The sequence below is a fragment of the Gymnoscopelus braueri genome (assembly GCF_963280865.1).
Source record: "Gymnoscopelus braueri genome assembly, chromosome: 6".
NCBI classification, from domain to species: Eukaryota; Metazoa; Chordata; class Actinopteri; order Myctophiformes; family Myctophidae; genus Gymnoscopelus; species Gymnoscopelus braueri.
The window spans coordinates 33,842,085-33,859,215 of record NC_137607.1 but is presented as its reverse complement, the minus strand read 5'-3'; the positions used below and the strand labels follow the sequence as shown (position 1 = coordinate 33,859,215).

Sequence of the window (17,131 nt, the reverse complement as noted above, 5' to 3'; positions counted from 1 at the left end):
ACCGTGTTACGCTGTATATGTAGTATTACAGTACAGATTTTTTTGGGAAAAAAGCATAAGTCTACCAACCATTTCATCCATTGAAAACGTGGTAGCGTATACCCACGACCACGCGCATGTCGTGCAGGGAATGATTATCGTATACCTCCGGAAAAAAAACTAGAACACACCACTGTGTTATAGCTACAAACGCCAGGGAGCTTGCAAAGTTATGTTGAGAGAATAAAAGTTGAAGTAAAGCATCGTAAAATATTTCATATTTTCTTGTGTAAATCAAGAGGAACTCATAATGTTCCTTGATATTTTGGCCCCAAAAAATATGACAATAACGTAAATTCATTCATTTAAACACATCCTTTGTTTCTTTGAGTAAAGAGTGAGAATGTCATAATTATTCATTGAGCCATTGCCATAGCTTTTCACTTAAACAATGCATTATGCTCTCTCTCTTGTAATCCTATTGATTCTGAAGTGATAACACAACAGCTCACTGTTTGCATAGATCAAGGGGTTGCCAAGACTACTGGGAGGTGAACATTCCATGATAGGTCATGGAATGGCTGCTTTGAGCTCATCAACAATAGCATGTCTACTCAGTGGGCCGAAAAGATGACAGCTTCCCGGGCAGGGCCTTTCACACTGCACTGGATGTATCCCCACACAGAGTAAACACATGTTTCTTCAAAACAACCGGTTAACCAGTTAAACTTGACCAGAGTCCCACTCCCCCAGTGGTCCCCTCCATTTCCCCTCTCTACACTAATATCTGCGCAGAAAATAGCTGATCTACAAGCTCACAGCGTGTTTTATTGCAATGCGTTGTAAGCTTGCAGATCAGCTATTTTCACTGAATGTTTGCCCCAGAATAGGGACACGAGGGTTCATGTGGTTCAACACTGACAACGACAAAAAGATAGAGAGAAACTGGTTAGTAAAGTAGTTGGGTCATTTCCAGAACATCCGTGACCGTGGAAAGCGGAGGTTGGTTTCTCAGTGGATTTGTCATCTATGGAGGTTAAATAATAGATTGAGCCCCCATGCCCCTCGCACATTTTTTTTTAGAGCTCCATATGCAAATTAGACGGGTTATATAAAAAAAATATCACGTAACCACAAAGAAATTGATACAGAAGAAAAATCGAACTACTGAAAAGGCGTCATTTTCAAGATGGTGTCCAAGATGGCTGCCAGGAGCTTAAAATGGCTATATCTCAATGACTATAACCTAGAAAGGTGGTTTTGGTGTCTAACTTTAGGTTTGGAACCAGAACACATTAAAATAAGGGCAACGTCTGGTTAATCCTGGAGGGGAAATGACATTTTACATAGGGAACGGAACCTATTCCGTTCCGCAGGGAATTCTGTTTCCGCCAGAAAAACACAGGTTTTTCTGGGTGTGTTCTAGGTTTTTTCAATATTATTCTCTCCCACACGCACGACATGCGTGCGTATATACGCTTGCGCATGGTCAACAAATTAAATGGTTAATAGAGGGTATATGATTTCTTTCAAATTTTCTTGGGCGGCATACTACGTATATAGCGTAACAGGGTAGAACACACCACTGGTCACAACCAGTCACAGCATGGATGAATATCAACTGAGAACACGTCATGTCAGAGGATTTGGTTGATGTCATACACTTTTTACCTATTTTTCACCCCAATTTAGTCATTGTGCCATTTAATTCTTCCCCCCCACATATTTGTGTGTTGTTGCCACTGCTGTTGTATCCTACACTCACCTACCAGTGAGGAGCCTTTGTCCTACTCCTCCCACCCAATACTCCCTGTTGACAGGTGCCGCCCCGGCCCGTAGAAATACGTGTAGTGACAAGTATCACCCTCCCCACCCGGTTCCCCTCCCAGGTTTTGTATAGTCGCTCGACAAAGCCGGATGGACCGCGGTGGATTCGAACCCACAACTTCCACAGTGGTGGGCAGGCACTGTGCCAACCGAGCACCGACATACACTTTAAAACTGCCATCAGCTTTGGACTTTGGCACAACTTCTCAGACTTTCAGTGTTGGCAAAAAGACCGCTTTCCATGAGCTTTTAAGAGGGGACCCTGTCCTTTGGTTTTGTGGGCAGCCATAGCTGAATGGGTAGAGAAGCCGCTTGGGAAACAGCAGGTTACAGGTTCAATTCCCAGCCCCGGCTATGTGCTGAGGTGTCCATGAGCAAGACATTTCACCCATAACTGCTTCTCCCTGAGTGCTCACCAGAACCATCTGAGCAGCAATCAGCTGGGTGAAGCTGAAAACTGAATTTCCCCTGTGAGATTAACCAGGTCTCCCCCTTTCCCCTTGTGCCAATGCATTCACTGTCCCAAACCAGACCACAGAGGTGATTGATGACCGTGGGTGCCAAGTAATGGCTGTCCTCTTTGGTGGAAGGTACAAAGATTGCCTCACAAAAATGCAATACAACACCTCCAGCAAGAAGGTTGTTTCAGCTTTGTCGCTTGTAACATTGAATGTATATGAATAATAGTGACTGTAAAACACAAGTGCCTATAATGGGCTGGTAAACCTGGTTTACTCGATTACTTAAGTAATCTATGTACATACATGCTTCCTAAAATGTTTTTTTTACATTAAATGTGACAGTTATTGTGGTCAATTTGTAGTTTTTATTGTAATGGGACATCACCTTGGGATGGACGGCATCTTGGATTTGGCAATAAATAAATAACTGATGGTAATTCCACTGATTCAGTTGCATTCCTTGAGCCCCAAAACTTAGAGTTAGACACCAAAACCACCTTTCTAGATTACTGTATATAGTCATTGAGATATAGCCATTTTAAAGAGCAAGACCACTTTGGTAGAGGTTTGAGTTGTGTATAGTTACCTTGGCATGATGTAACTCCAAAGGTGGACAAGAAATACAAAAAAAAATTGCTCCATTGATTAGAAATTGATGATTCAAAATATGCTCCTCAATGACTCAATTGTACTGTGAAACAGCTCTCAAAGTCACTATTTTAGCATGTAAACAAACACAAACAAAGCTGATTCAGACAATATAGAACATCACCAAACCCAGTACCGTTTGGTTTTTTTAATAACATTTTTAACTTCCTGTTGATTTGACTATTTGAAGATCCGGATCCACGGATCTAGTCCGGGTTTTCTTCCTAATACAATTAGCAAAATCAACAGGGAGTTAACATTTTTATCAAAAAGATAAGCAGTACTTCTAGATTTATTTTGTTAAGCATGCTTAGATAGGTAGGCCTACCAGAATCAATTGAAAAATATTCTGTATCAATTTCTTTGAGTTTAAGTGATATTTTATTTATTAACCCGTCTAATTTGCATTTGGGGTTCTAAAAGAAATATCCTACATTTTTGTAAGGGGCTTGATGGCTCAATTTGTTATTTAACCTGATGACAAATCTACTGAGAACAATGGCTTACAAACAGTTTTTTTTGTGAAGAGTTGCTGCCGTCCACTATAACCAGAAACGACTTGAGATTAAATGGTTCTTCCTGCTGGACATTCATAGTAATATAGTGTATTACCTGGGACTGACTATGGATTCAACTCATGATATTTATGTTAATTCAACTGATTTACATAATTATTCTCCATACATGATCAGTACTCTTAACCACTTAACCCCTGTTTTCTACTTTGGCGTACGATGGTATCGTGCAGCAGAAACAGACAATTTACAAGCCCATGTGATATTTGGTTCTGAACAAGCAGCAACAACAACTGAGCTCTTAGACAGAACCGCGAAACCAGCCCTCAAACATGTACATATTCTTTTTTGAAACATCTTGACGATGAAATTAATCACTTCATGAATGGAGAACAAATTCCAAGCAAGATTATCCGACATGAATGTACTTTATCAGAGCTGATTGGTCTCAAATCACAGTGTAACCCTCTGGTCTGGGTTTAACCATCCAGTACCAGCTCTGGGCTATATTTACCCAGAACCATTCTCTGGTATGCACTGCCTCACAAATAAAATTCCTTGTTGTTCAACCAGGGCCTGGAAAACTTGACATTTGAACCGCTTATTGCTGGGGTCATTCCAGGAGAGGCCTACACAAGCACACCCATTGCTTTCTAACAATCAAGAGCACATGTGGACCATAGAAGCGTTGGCTCTGACCTTAGCCATCATGGGACATCTCGTCTTGCTGTGTGGAGCTCTGGCCTGTTATGGCAAGACACAGGTGAGTAAGCAGTGCTCCGAGTAAACGGAACCAAATAGATTGCTCTGGGCCCCACACAACATGTTATAGCAACAAGAAGATGTCTTTTTAAAGGTTTCTAGTCTCATGTCACAAATGACATGTTGAGATGGTAGTCAAGTCAAATGTTTGTACATTTAAATAACACATTTCATATGACAGGCTCAGACTCAACATGTTTCAAAATAAAAGGCAAAGATCAACCATGACAGAAAGATAACCACACACTTTAAATCTGGCTAAAAGCTTGTGAAAAGCGATATCTTTTTTTATACTTAAAGAAGACACCGTTGTAGTAGTCCTTAGTTTAAGTAGTAGATAATTACAGAGAATAGGACCGTAGTGACTGAATATAACATTTGACATAATAAATGTATGTTATGGTCAACATGCCTTAAGGCAGCCAAATAAATCATTGTGGGTTTGAAAGAAGCTTGGACTGCTGCTGTCTCAATCTGTGACTCGACTTCAGTACCAGTAGACCAGAAGGGCAGGTTGACTGAGCTTATTTACTGGGCCTATCCTATCTGCACTATCAAGACTCTGCCTTTGTGCCCTAGCACCTTCTGCGGACACACTGCCTTCCCGTGACATGACTTTGTGTTCCTCTGTAATGGGCCACCATTATCCCTGCTCTTCATGTTACTCTGCACATTCTGCAGTTGAGTCTTTACGTGTAGGATGGACATTTATTTAACCACTTTTAACCTGGCATGCATATTTTGGGTGTCAGTATAGTCAACGCGTTGAAAGCTTGTAGATCGGCTATTCTCACTATTAACCGTACAACGAATAATAATAGGGCTTAAGTGGTTAAGAAGTTACATGCACTGTAGAGCGTACAAAAGTGTGGCTTGTGATATCTATTTTTCTTTCGTTTTTTTTTACTATTACTGTATGATGAGCAGGGTGCTCTACTACACTTGATGCAAGGACAGCCAATTGGCTGGGACAGCCTGGGAAGCAGGCAGTGTTTGGTAGTGGAGCGTGCTGATGGAGAATATGCCCTGCAGGCGGAATAGGGCACGCACAGTTGTCTGAGCTAACATTATAAATCAATGACTACTCTCCTGTCAGCTGGCATGTCAGGCTATTTTCCATATCATTACCACAGCGTGTAAGGGTGACATTCTCTTTCAGTTGCAAGCAAAACTGCACTGTTCAGTACCAAAAGGTCCCTTGTACCACACAGTGGCGTACGGTCAGTGCCTCTGAGGTATTCGTATTCAAACTAACCTTGGAGAAACAAAATGTACTTATCAGCAGATGTTGTGGAAAGTTCAGCATTCCTTACAATGTTTACGGTGGAACATTTGTATTATTTATTTTATCAACTTACTCAGTCCCTTCTCCACAAATCAACAAAGCTGTAAACACTAAGCACATTCTTTCAACATGGACAAATTGTTAATAAGTTACACATCATTGAGCAGCTGGGTTTCTGTGCTATGACAACACTCCGTTCATTCATTTATTGGGGACAGTGTGTCTAAGTATTGTTTCTGTCTTTTAGAAAGTTCAAAGGACCGGTGTGTTGGATCACAGCCCTCTGGCAGACTGTGTATACAAAAACCATACAGTGCATATAAAAATAATTAGCATTTATTTTATTTTATAGTTTATTTTAGCCACTTTGAACTTGGCGTCCCTAATTTGGGCATGACATTATAGTCAATTTATTGTTTTAAAAAATAGCTGATCTACAAGCTCACAATGTGTCATGATGCGACACATTGTGAGCTTGTAGATATCATTAATATAAATTGGGCTTAAGTGGTTAAAACTGTAAAAGCATGACAATGTAATGTCATTACTTCCCGGTCTCTATAACTGCAAGAGGGCCTTGACGTCTGGCGTAGCAGTCCGGGCACCTGACAGCGTGTTGTGGGTTCGAATCCCGATCCCGACGACCTTTGCTGCGTGTCACTCCCCATCTCTCCCTTCCCATTTCCTGTCAGTCTACTGTATACTATTGATAAAGGCAGTAAAAGCCAAAAGAATATCTTAAAAAGAGAAAAAGTCTGGAAGTACAGAAAATTATTTGTTTATTATTGTTTTATGTATTATTTTTTTTCTCTGCAGAAGTAATGGCATTTTCTAATTGTCAAGAGAAACCAAAATGTGAAGTGTGAAAAATAACGCCTGCACCAATAGCATGACCCTTTTTTTTGGTCAATGTCCTTGAGAGATCTTGAAAAACAAAACATTTGTGATTTCACAACATCCTTTTTACAAATAGGCCTAACCTTGCAGCTTAGAACGGTGTCAATAGGTCTATAATGAAAGAAATGATTAGTGAACAAGGGATTGTGCCTCAAACTCTGGGGGCGTGATTATTCTCCAGGCAATCATTTGTGCTCACCACTGTCAGCTCGGCTTATCGTTTAGCCGCTAGACAAGGCCTCACTGAGACGCACACCCTCGAAGAAGCCACCCTGCATTGTTCCAGTGAGGCTAGTAGCGCCTAAAGCAAAGCCACTTGTTTTTTTATGCATGGTGTCCTTTTGGCTGGCCTCTTGATTTCATCAGTGAAGCACTATTAAACAGCAAAGGTCTTCCAGGGAAAAATAGACCCTGGCCATGGCCCTTCTGACGTCCTCACAGTGGCTGTTGCGTAACTCCATGTATTGATGTGTTTTTAGAAGTATCAGGCTATTCAGAGGTAATTAGTGTCTGACACACCCTGAGGGAATTAGTTTTGATGGTATGTTTTGATAAAACTTAGAAGTGCTATGAATCACTCTAATTCTCTTTTTTAAAGATTCTGCAGATTCATTTTATATTGCGCAAGGGAGGAAAATGGGCACAATGCGCGACGTGCACAGCAAAACCCCTAGATTAAATCCTAAATCCACTAGTTAAATTAACACTCAGGATTTATTTTAGCAATAAAATTTATATCCACCTGCTGAGTCTATTTGTTTTACAAACCGGATTTCAGTGATAGCGCCAGTGCTTGACCTGTGTACATTATTAGTGGGATTACATAACACTGTAAAGATACTATTTTATTATCTCTGTGTTTAAAGTCTGTTACTGAGAAATTACATGAAAGACAAGGGTTTTCATTACAGTGATAGTAGAGTGAGTAATAGTGCAGTAATACTGCTGATAAGATTGCAGTAATCATAACCCCTCCCACACTTAAAAGTGAAGGGTGTAAGTAATATTTCTTTGTTAAAATAAGTGTTAAATAGGTCTATACTCCAATAGTAATTGTTGCTGAGTAACAGGGGTATATCCGTTTCTCCAGCTCTTTAGTAAACAATATAAAGTTTAAGCTGATCATGGGTTCTCTTTCCTGATTGGATGAAATTGGTGACCCTCCTGCTCATTAAAATAGAGTGAAGAAACACTCTATATAGCAATGATTACTAACAGAATATAGAGGTAAATGGTCAAGTAAACAGAGTGCCAGGCAGGTAACCTAGCATCTGTCTAAAATGCATACTAAAACATCTAAAACAAATTTGGCATCTGTGGAAAATAGTAAACACATTATGTGTTGTCTTTTTGGGAACATCTTTCCCTAATCATGAAGCCTCGCAACTGAAAAAAAATTGTTTTGATTGATTGAATACTTTATTAACGGTTTGCAAAATAGTACACTGGTACGATTATACAACAATGCTAAAAGGATAACACAAAAAGCCCTAGGGACTTGGGTCAAAGACAATATTTGTGCCTATTATCTTGACTATAGGTAGCTATAACCCAAGTTCAACATTTGTCACAAATCCACTTACTTCCACGTGGTCATGTCCTCAAGCTACAGTATGTTACTAAAACTGTCCTGTCACTTCAGATCCTGTCACTTTCTTTTGCTTCATTCCCCTCATTTGGTTTCCCCGCCCATCTTCTCACCTGCAACTCATTCCCCCATTAGTTCCCAAGCATAAATACTGTACCAGTCCACTTCCCTTTGCCACATTGTCTTGTGTGTCCTGCCAAACTCTCTCTAGATTTATTCATTCCATATTCTTCTCAAGACTATAATATAGACTTTACATACCATGTTATGGTATGTAAATATGGAGCGGGCAGATTGTTCCTGCTGGCAGATTTGTCAGCATTCATGAGGCACTAGGAGGCAAACTGAAGCCGGAAGTTTGATGGAATGTCCAACCAGCTCTCACTGACTTAATATCAGCTCCAGTGTGTCCATGGCACAAGCTATGGTTTACAACGTCTGTCCTTATTTAGATATCTTGATTCTTCCTGAATTGCCTCTTTGGACCCTGCCTGCCTGTTTTCTGGGCCTTGGAGTTCCTGGTCCCTTGTCAGGCTTGTTTGCCTTTAGTGACTAATCTCCAGGTTTTGACCTTACCTGCTGACCCGGTAAATTGTATTCTCCTTGCAACATTGTCTGTCTCCTTTTGGGTTTAAACCTGAAAGTATCACCAGTGAATGTTACCTCACTAAAGCAGAGCTCCCTGTGCACCCAGATGAACTGCCACAAGTCTCACTGTAGAACCAGACACTGTACACCAGGGGATGGGTCAAAATAAGAAGCAGATGTGTACTACAGCTCTCTGGTTACCTAGGAAGAGGCATTTTTTTCATAGTGCAAATCTTCCCCACAATTTGCTTTCAATGTACTGTAATGTAAAATAATTTTTTTTTAGATTATGTATTTAATCAGATGATCCATTTCTCTTCCTCTGAAACTCTTCTGTAATTCTGGATTTACCCTCTTGGTTCTTAAATAAATAACTGTAAATATAAATATAATACATTTAAACATCATATCAATATCTTGTAACAAACAACAATAAATGATCGCGCAAGTAGTTTAACACACATGAACCGTTAACTTATATAAATACTGTCAGTGCCTTCCTCCTGCGCCTCCCCCTTTATTGCGTTTATGGAGCCTTTTATTCCTGTAATAATCAGAATAATAGCCCAATCAGAATAAAAACATTGCATGTAACCACCTGGATCAGGATAAACTGTCCCATTCCCAACTAAACTCCATTCCATGTGAAATGGGTGTATAACCCATTTGAACATTTGTCATGTGAATGTCTCCTTCCCTCTCCCTGTTTCTGAATTAACTGCATCAATAAAGACAAAGTGGACCACCCACTGTCCTAATAAAGGATTTCCAAGTAGTTTCTTGGATGTTTGATTTGGGTAAGGACATTTCAAAAGCCCTTCAGGTTCATGTTATCTCTGCTGAGATCATGTAGTAGGGGAAGTGGCATAGTGCACTCTGCATGTTCCAATCAAAGAACACATTGTGTTTCATGCCCTAATTTTCTTTTGCACACTTCCAACTTGCTCTAAATGGAGCCATTTAAATAGAAAACAGTGTCTATAAATAAAGTCTCCCCCTTTATGCTCCATTTTGACTTTTGTGGAAGCCCTCACTCTGTGACTCACACACTATCACTGAACATGTGCTGTTATTTATTTTTAGACCCTTTGAGGGTGATCTCTCAAATGGTATCAAAGCCACAGGTGCAGGGAGATAAAAATTGACACCTTTCCAAGTTTCCTCTCTAATGAAATACAAACAAAGGAAAGTATTTGTCATAATGGCCAGGGAAGGATCACATTATGTCACACAAGACATTCTCTGCACACATATCAGATGCAGGATGGCTGTAACATTGGGGTGTAACAATTAATCGATCTAATTGATTTAATTCATTATTTAAAACTAGAAAAAGTGCTCCTCGGAGCACAGGTCTCTGCCAGGTCAGGTACGTTATTCTGGCCTCCTGGTGGCGCTATAATAGGCCAATGTGAAAAGGGTGGCATTTCTTCCTCGGCCTAGTGAGAATGTGCGTGTGAAAATTCACGGAAATCGCAAGCCTGCATAGTTTGAGGCTTTTTGTTCAAAACTTGTTCTCAAACTTTGGAAGCCAACCATAGGCAATGAGGATGGAATATGGGAAATCGGATAGATTCGTGTTGATCACATGACTATAGAGATACTGTGTACCGATTTGCATGACGTTTGGATAAAATCTGTAGGAGTAATGTAAAAAAATGGGTTTTGCACAAATCGGCCTCCTGGTGGCGCTATAACAGGCCCATGTGAAAAAATTGGGGCAGAGGTTCTGAATTGGCATCCAGGGAGTGTGTGTGCACAGTTTCGGAGCGACCGGGCCAACGGTGCCGGAGATTAGCTGCTAACACACAGACAGGACGGACACACGGACGGACGGACACACGGACGGACGGACAGGGGCGAAAACATACTCTCTCGCCATGCCTTTCGGCCTGGCGGAGACAATAATCGATAATTTAATCAAACTAGACTAGTGTCGTTGGGAACCAGCCTACTCGGGAACAATCCGAGTCGGGAACAATGCAAGTTTGGAATACCCGTTGTACCCGTCTGTCTAGCTGTGTCCCCTTTATGCCCATATATGGAGATCTGATTGATTTATTGAATATTTTATTAGCAGTTTGCAAAAAAAAGCACAGTAAAGTACAGTTCAATACAAGGTCTGCTAAGAGGACCTTAAACCCAAGAAAGCCTATGGCTTGTTTCCATTGGGGTCCTTTGTACTCAATTCATCTGTCTGTCTGTCTGTCTGTCTGTCTGCCCATGTGTCACTTTTATGCCCATATATGGAGATCCCGGATGTCATCATTATCATCATTATATGCCCGGTTGGATCTGTGGTTCTAGACAACTGGATCTCCATGCCTCGCCGATGCGTGAGCCAAGTTTGAAGTCAGTCAGTCCCATATGCGTATGACCATATGGGCATATCGGTCGGATCGGCAGTTCTGGACAACCGCCTTATCTGAACGACTCGACACTGCACTCTCTCCCAAGTTTGAAGTCGGTTGGTCCCATTACAGTATGCTTATGACCACATTATGGGCATAGTGGTCGGATTTGCGGTTCTAGACAACCGGATCTCCAGTTCTGGAAAGTCCTTGAGCAGTGGTAAACGTCTGTGGAGAATGTCTGAAGAGTGCAAACTGACTGTGGAAAGTAGACTGATTAAGTAATCAAGTGACAGGTTTGGGGAATTTGACAAATCAAGCTTACGCTGGGGTTGCCATGGCAATCAATTTGCTCATTTGGGCCATGGCCAGAGCCTTTTCTGGCGGTTCTGGACAACTGCCTATCCTGCATTTATTGTAAGACTAGACCTGTCCCCATCGGGCACCGGCCTACTCGGGAATGATGCAAATAGGGAATGCAGGCCCCACCCTGTTATGCAATACCCATTATACCCGTCAGAGTACCCGTTGTAACCGTCTGTCTCTGTGACCCTTTTATGCCCATATATGAAGATCTCTATAGGGTTGGTTGATTCATTGAAATATAATCTTTATAAATATAAAAAGCTCACATCTCGATTAATCGCTAAGAAAATAATGAATATTGCAGGCCCTACTGTAATATATGATAATCCTGATAAATGTAATACAATTATTATCATGATCAATTACCATTTAGAATCAAACCGAAATGATGAGTGTATTCTCTGGATTCGTAAGTACCATCTCTGGCATAGAATTGATAGCAGTAGTACAAAATACTGTAAGTGTTAGATAGTGTGATAGTTCTACACATATATAAACACTTAAGTGAGGTTGGAGTAGTGTCATTACTATGAATGATATATCTAAATGGAATACCATAGGGTTACCATAGGGTTATGGAGTTGTAGAACACACAGTTGTAGAACTATAGTAGCCAAACTACTATAGTTGGTCCATCCTTTGTTAGGATGTGGTGATGTTACTGCAGTGGTTGTTGTTAGAGTGACAATGACATCACCCTCAAATGGTATATTGTGTGGGGATTTGGTGCTCCTGATCATAGCTGGTAAAGATGCCAGGGCTGGGAACAGGTAGCCTGGTAAACCCTCCCTCTGGAAATCTTATTTCCAAATGGAAATGAGATTTCCGGAGGGAGGGTTTACCAGGCTAGGGAACAGGTTGTTCAGAATGTCTTGAAAAACAATGGTATGGCAAATTCTCTTCTGTTGTCTAAATACAAACAGAACAGTGTAACTGTGGTCAAAACAAACAAACAAACAAAAAAACATCTCCTCTGTTGTCTAAATTGTAACGGAACAGTGTAATTGTGGTCAAAACAAACAAACACAAATCTTGTATGTATTTGTCATATGACAAATAGTGCAAATAGCATATCTACAAGCTCACAACATTGTCAGCTTGTAGATACTATTTTCGCAATTTTTTAAAATCTTTGAAATCACTTTCAATGACCCAAAATAGGGTCACTGAAAGTGGTTAAACATTCTGGTGACGCATCTTCTCAATTAAATTTGTTGACACGAGGGACACATCAAAGCCCTCTTCAGTAATTGCATAAAATGCAGCCACATTTTGCCTGTCAAAGAACAAGAACACACTGTTTCACAAGGACAGAACCAGCAGTGGAACGCTGCATGTCTGTTGTCCAATGATTATGTGTAAAAAGATTATCTGTGCTTCTCAAAGACAACTCTAGTCTCAGTATTCGCAGTGCTCCGATGCAGTAAATCTGTGTTACCATGTAATTAACAGTCTGTGCAAACTTTATTCTACCACCAGGCCAGGAATAATTGGCACGGATGTTACTTCTTGTCATAATGTTTACTTTGCTTTGTTTCCTTTGGATGACATTCCCAGCCATAATTTGCATTTACCTTCACTGACGTATTGTAGTTTAAGCCCTATTTGTCCACTGTTCTCTTATGGCAGTCCCTGGTACAAAATCTTTCCAAATGGGGGTCCACATCAGCCAAATACATTTGGCGGTCCCTGACATGAAAATGTTTTGAGAATCACTGGTTTAAAGGCTGCTGCAGCAGCTTCACCCTTTCCGGGGTCACAGGAAGTTTCCATAAGATCCCTGTGGGGAAGATCATCCTCTGTATTTGACCCATCCTAAATATTAGGAGCAGTGGACAGCCACTGAGCAGCACTCGGGGACCAGCTCCAGCTCTAAAAGGCCAATATTTTACAATGTACTGTATGTAACGTATTGATTTTGGTGACCCCGTGACCTAGTGCCTGCACCATCAGGCCACACAAATTACGAGGCCTTTAGGGCTGGGCGGGGGTCTGTAATCTACTAAGTAAATTCTTGTTTATTAATAAAATATAGACCTGCAAACAAGATTAGGACCAGTGAGGTGAACAAACTGTAAGTCTGAAATGATTTCAAATTGTCTGTTTGGTTCCACTCAGTTTTGACCATGACCCATGCAGGCCCGTAACTTGAGAATGATATGGTTCTTATTGTTTGCATGATTCACCTGTCCGATTGCCTTTTTATGCCTACATAATTTCTCTCATTTTCTGAACCACAGTTGCTATACAAAGGCCAGGCTATGTTTTTTTGTTTTCCCGTCCGGATATGTTTGGTTTTAGCAAGAAACATGCATGCTCAACTCAGAGGTCTAATGGCTTGTGTCGTTGTATGTCCCATTTTGGGCCAATGCATTCTCACTCCTGTGTTACACGATAATAGCAAATGAGACCAGCACTCACAAATCAGCACTTTTAGATGGAGGTGTGAAGTGTATCTCACACATCCATCTAAAAGGGCACATCACACCCAAAAGTGTGAACTTTCTAAATTCCGCTGATGTTTTTTTCCATTGAGGTTTTGAGTAAAAATTCTTAGGTCTACAATGAAAAATTGTATAACCTTAGTCAAATGGTATGTGTAAATGTTCAGAATTCTCATGTCAAATCAAATATATTTATAAAGCACATTTAAAACAACGCAGACTGTCAAAGCATAAGTACACATGCACATTACCGCACAAAACATATGCAAAACAAAATTAAATAAATAAGACGGGCTCAGATGTGATTAAAAGCCAGGGAAAATAAGTGAGTCTTAAGTAAAAATCCATCCGAGCTCAATCCCTCTCCTTCTCTACGGTTCAGAGATGTGGAGGATGACAAAAAGGACATTGCAAAAGATCCAGACTTTCATTAACAGCTGTCTGAAGCGCATTTTCAGGATCAGGTAGCCAAACGAAACAAAAAAATTAGGAACTCTGATTGAAAGAGAGACAGGAGCCAGTGGAGAAACAGATCCTGAAACAAAAGTGGATTGGTCACACCCTGAGGAAACGGGCAAACAGTACCACACGCCAGGCCCTGACTTGGAAACCCCAGGGGAAACGGAAGAGAGGGCCTAAAAACACCTGGAGGCGGGACACTGAGGCGAAACACTGAGGCTCAAGAGACAGGGAACCAGCCGTGTTGGATGGAGAAGAGTCGTCGATGGCCTGGAAGCGATGGGCCTAAGTAAGTAAAGACTTAAAAACCTCAATGGAATAGGCAGATCTAATGTGGAGGGGCGGACTGTTCCAGAGATGTCAAGACAGTTAAATGGTAAATGGTGGTGTATATAGCGCCATTTATCCGAAGTGCTTTACAGTGTGCATTACATTCACCCATTCACACGCACATTCACACATCGACCGAGGAGGAAACCATGCAGGGCTCTAATCTGCTCATGGCGAGCAGGGTTCAGTGTCTTGCTCAAGCACAATTCGACACAAACTCAGGGGGAGCCGTGGATCAAACTGGAACCTTCTGATTCCCAAGCGGCCACCCTACCTTGAGCCGCTGACACCCCAGTTGATGAAACGTGTTGCTAAGAAGATAGTGCTGACCGGCTACTAAGTAAATAAAATATGAATTAATTTAAAACAAAATTGTAAAGTGGATCTAGTGGAAACATGTCAACTCAAACATCACTCCAAGAGGAAAATGAGCACCATGGATGTTTTAAACAACACTGTCATCATGACATCACAGTGGACATCAAAGTGGACGGTCATGAATTTAACAAATTTGACTGGTATTATTGCTTCTAGAGAACCTTGTAAACACAAAAAATGGTGATAAAAAAGTAAGCTTTGGTGTGTGTGTGTGTGTGTGTGTGTGTGTGTGCGTGTGTGCGTGTGCGCGTGTGCGTGTGTGCATGTGTGTGTGTGTGTGTGTGTGTGTGCGTGCGTGCGCGCGCGCATGCACGTGCACGTACACACATTAGCAACAAACATGTGCGCTCAACTCAAAGGTCTGTGCCTTTTGAGTCAATACATTCTCTCACTCCCACGAGAACACATTCTCAATATGTTGCACCATGCAAATGAAGCAGTCAATAATAGGCGTTTCTTCAGCTTTTCTGAAAGGTGGTTGTTAAGTTTGGTTTTTAAGACATAGTAAGTGTCTATGTCATGTCATGTCATGCATATCACACCCAAAAGCGTGTACAGTACTTGAATGCTAGGTTGTGTTGATAGGCTTTTTGCAGGTTAATCTATCAGAATTCTTAGGGTTTATCCATAGTCTCTATCGTCCACATCCTAATTATGTGTGTGTGTGTGTGTGTGTGTGTGTGTGTGTGTGTGTGTGTGTGTGTGTGTGTGTGTGTGTGTGTGTGTGTGTGCGTGTGCGTGTGATAGGGCACCTGCCCTCCCAAAAGTGCATACATGGCCCTTTGCTGTATGTTACAGCAGTATTTTACCTTAAATTTATCATAACAAACGTTTTTAGACTCTTCATTCTAGCGTTCTCTTCACGTGGTGGCTGGAGCATGTTTACAGCCTCCCAGGAGTATCTCCAGCTCCTCATCAATACGCTTACACAAGCTCAGTGCCAGTAACACCAGAGAACGTGGAAGAGCTCTTGGCAACTGCGGATCAGTTTGACGTCATGGGCATTAAACAAGCCTGCTGCCTCCACCTGGAGACCCACCTGTGCCCAGAGAATTGCATTGAAGCTTATGGTAGCAAGCATCTTGATGAGTAGGACATTGTCTCAGAAGAGTTCCTGGAGCTTTACAGTCATGAGTCTTGAGACATCAGTTGGATTGGATTGGTGGTTGTTCAGTAACAGGGGTCTTGCTATCTTTCTAGCTCTTTAGTAAATAGAAAAGACATTTTCAGGTGGGACACCAGTTTGATCCAATTCCACAAAGATCATTTATCAGCTTCAGTTTTATAGTGTTCCAGTTTCAAATTTGTCTGCTCATTCTTTTGTTTCATCACTTCCAATTTCACTTGTTTATCCTGTATGAATTCTGTCTCCTGATTGGATAAAATGTATACCCAAATTGCTAATTGGAGAGATGGGGAGACCCCTGTTACTAAATAAACTATAGCAATGATTGCAATCGGAATATAGTGCTATTTAACACTTATTTTAACAACTACATAAAATATATCACTAACACCCCCTTTAAGAATAATATGTGTGATTTATGCATCTAATTCCTGCTTGTACACTTGAATACTTAATACTGTCAGCCAGGGCTGATTGGAGTCTCAGCTTGCTCTGGACTAGATATACACAGGACATAACATAGGTAGATGTAAATATATAGTATGTATTACCATATATACCAATTTATTTACCCTGGTTTAGTGGGAGTGATAAAAGGACTGAGAAGGTGATTAGCTAACTGGTTAGGTGCCATATCATCCCTGGGGTTTATACGGCTGCTGACCAATTAGTGCAAGCTGAAGCGATTTCTTCCATAGGGGTTAAATGGCAGGGAGCTGATCCATCACTGTAGCTAAATTGCCCACATTGAACTGGCACCATGCAACCTCTCTGTTTAAGGAACTCACCATGTCACCACATCAAATCATGGATCAATTGGCCGCCAAACACAGCTGCTGAGGATGGTTTGGGAGAATTCACGGCTGAGAAGACACTAGAGTTCCTCTGGGCACAAAGGAACCAAAACAGCAACCTTTGATTCACAGAATGGCTGCGTATACCAACAAAGGTGAGGCACACAGCAACACACCCACATGTTAAAGGGAATGAACTTATAGTAGAATATTAACTTAATGTGTTCATCATATACTATTTTCTTGTTGTCTTTGTGAATAAATAAGGCTATGGGTATATGAAAAACAAATTACCACCTAGCAATCATTCATAGGTGCCCTCATATCCAGGCA

General features: G+C 41.1%; 1 protein-coding gene across 1 annotated transcript in view; it reads right to left on the bottom strand.

Moving 5' to 3' along the window:
- Positions 1-17,131, bottom strand: part of tprg1 (tumor protein p63 regulated 1) — a 701,399-nt gene that overhangs the window by 538,151 nt on the left and 146,117 nt on the right. The gene's annotated exons all lie outside the window — the stretch shown is intronic.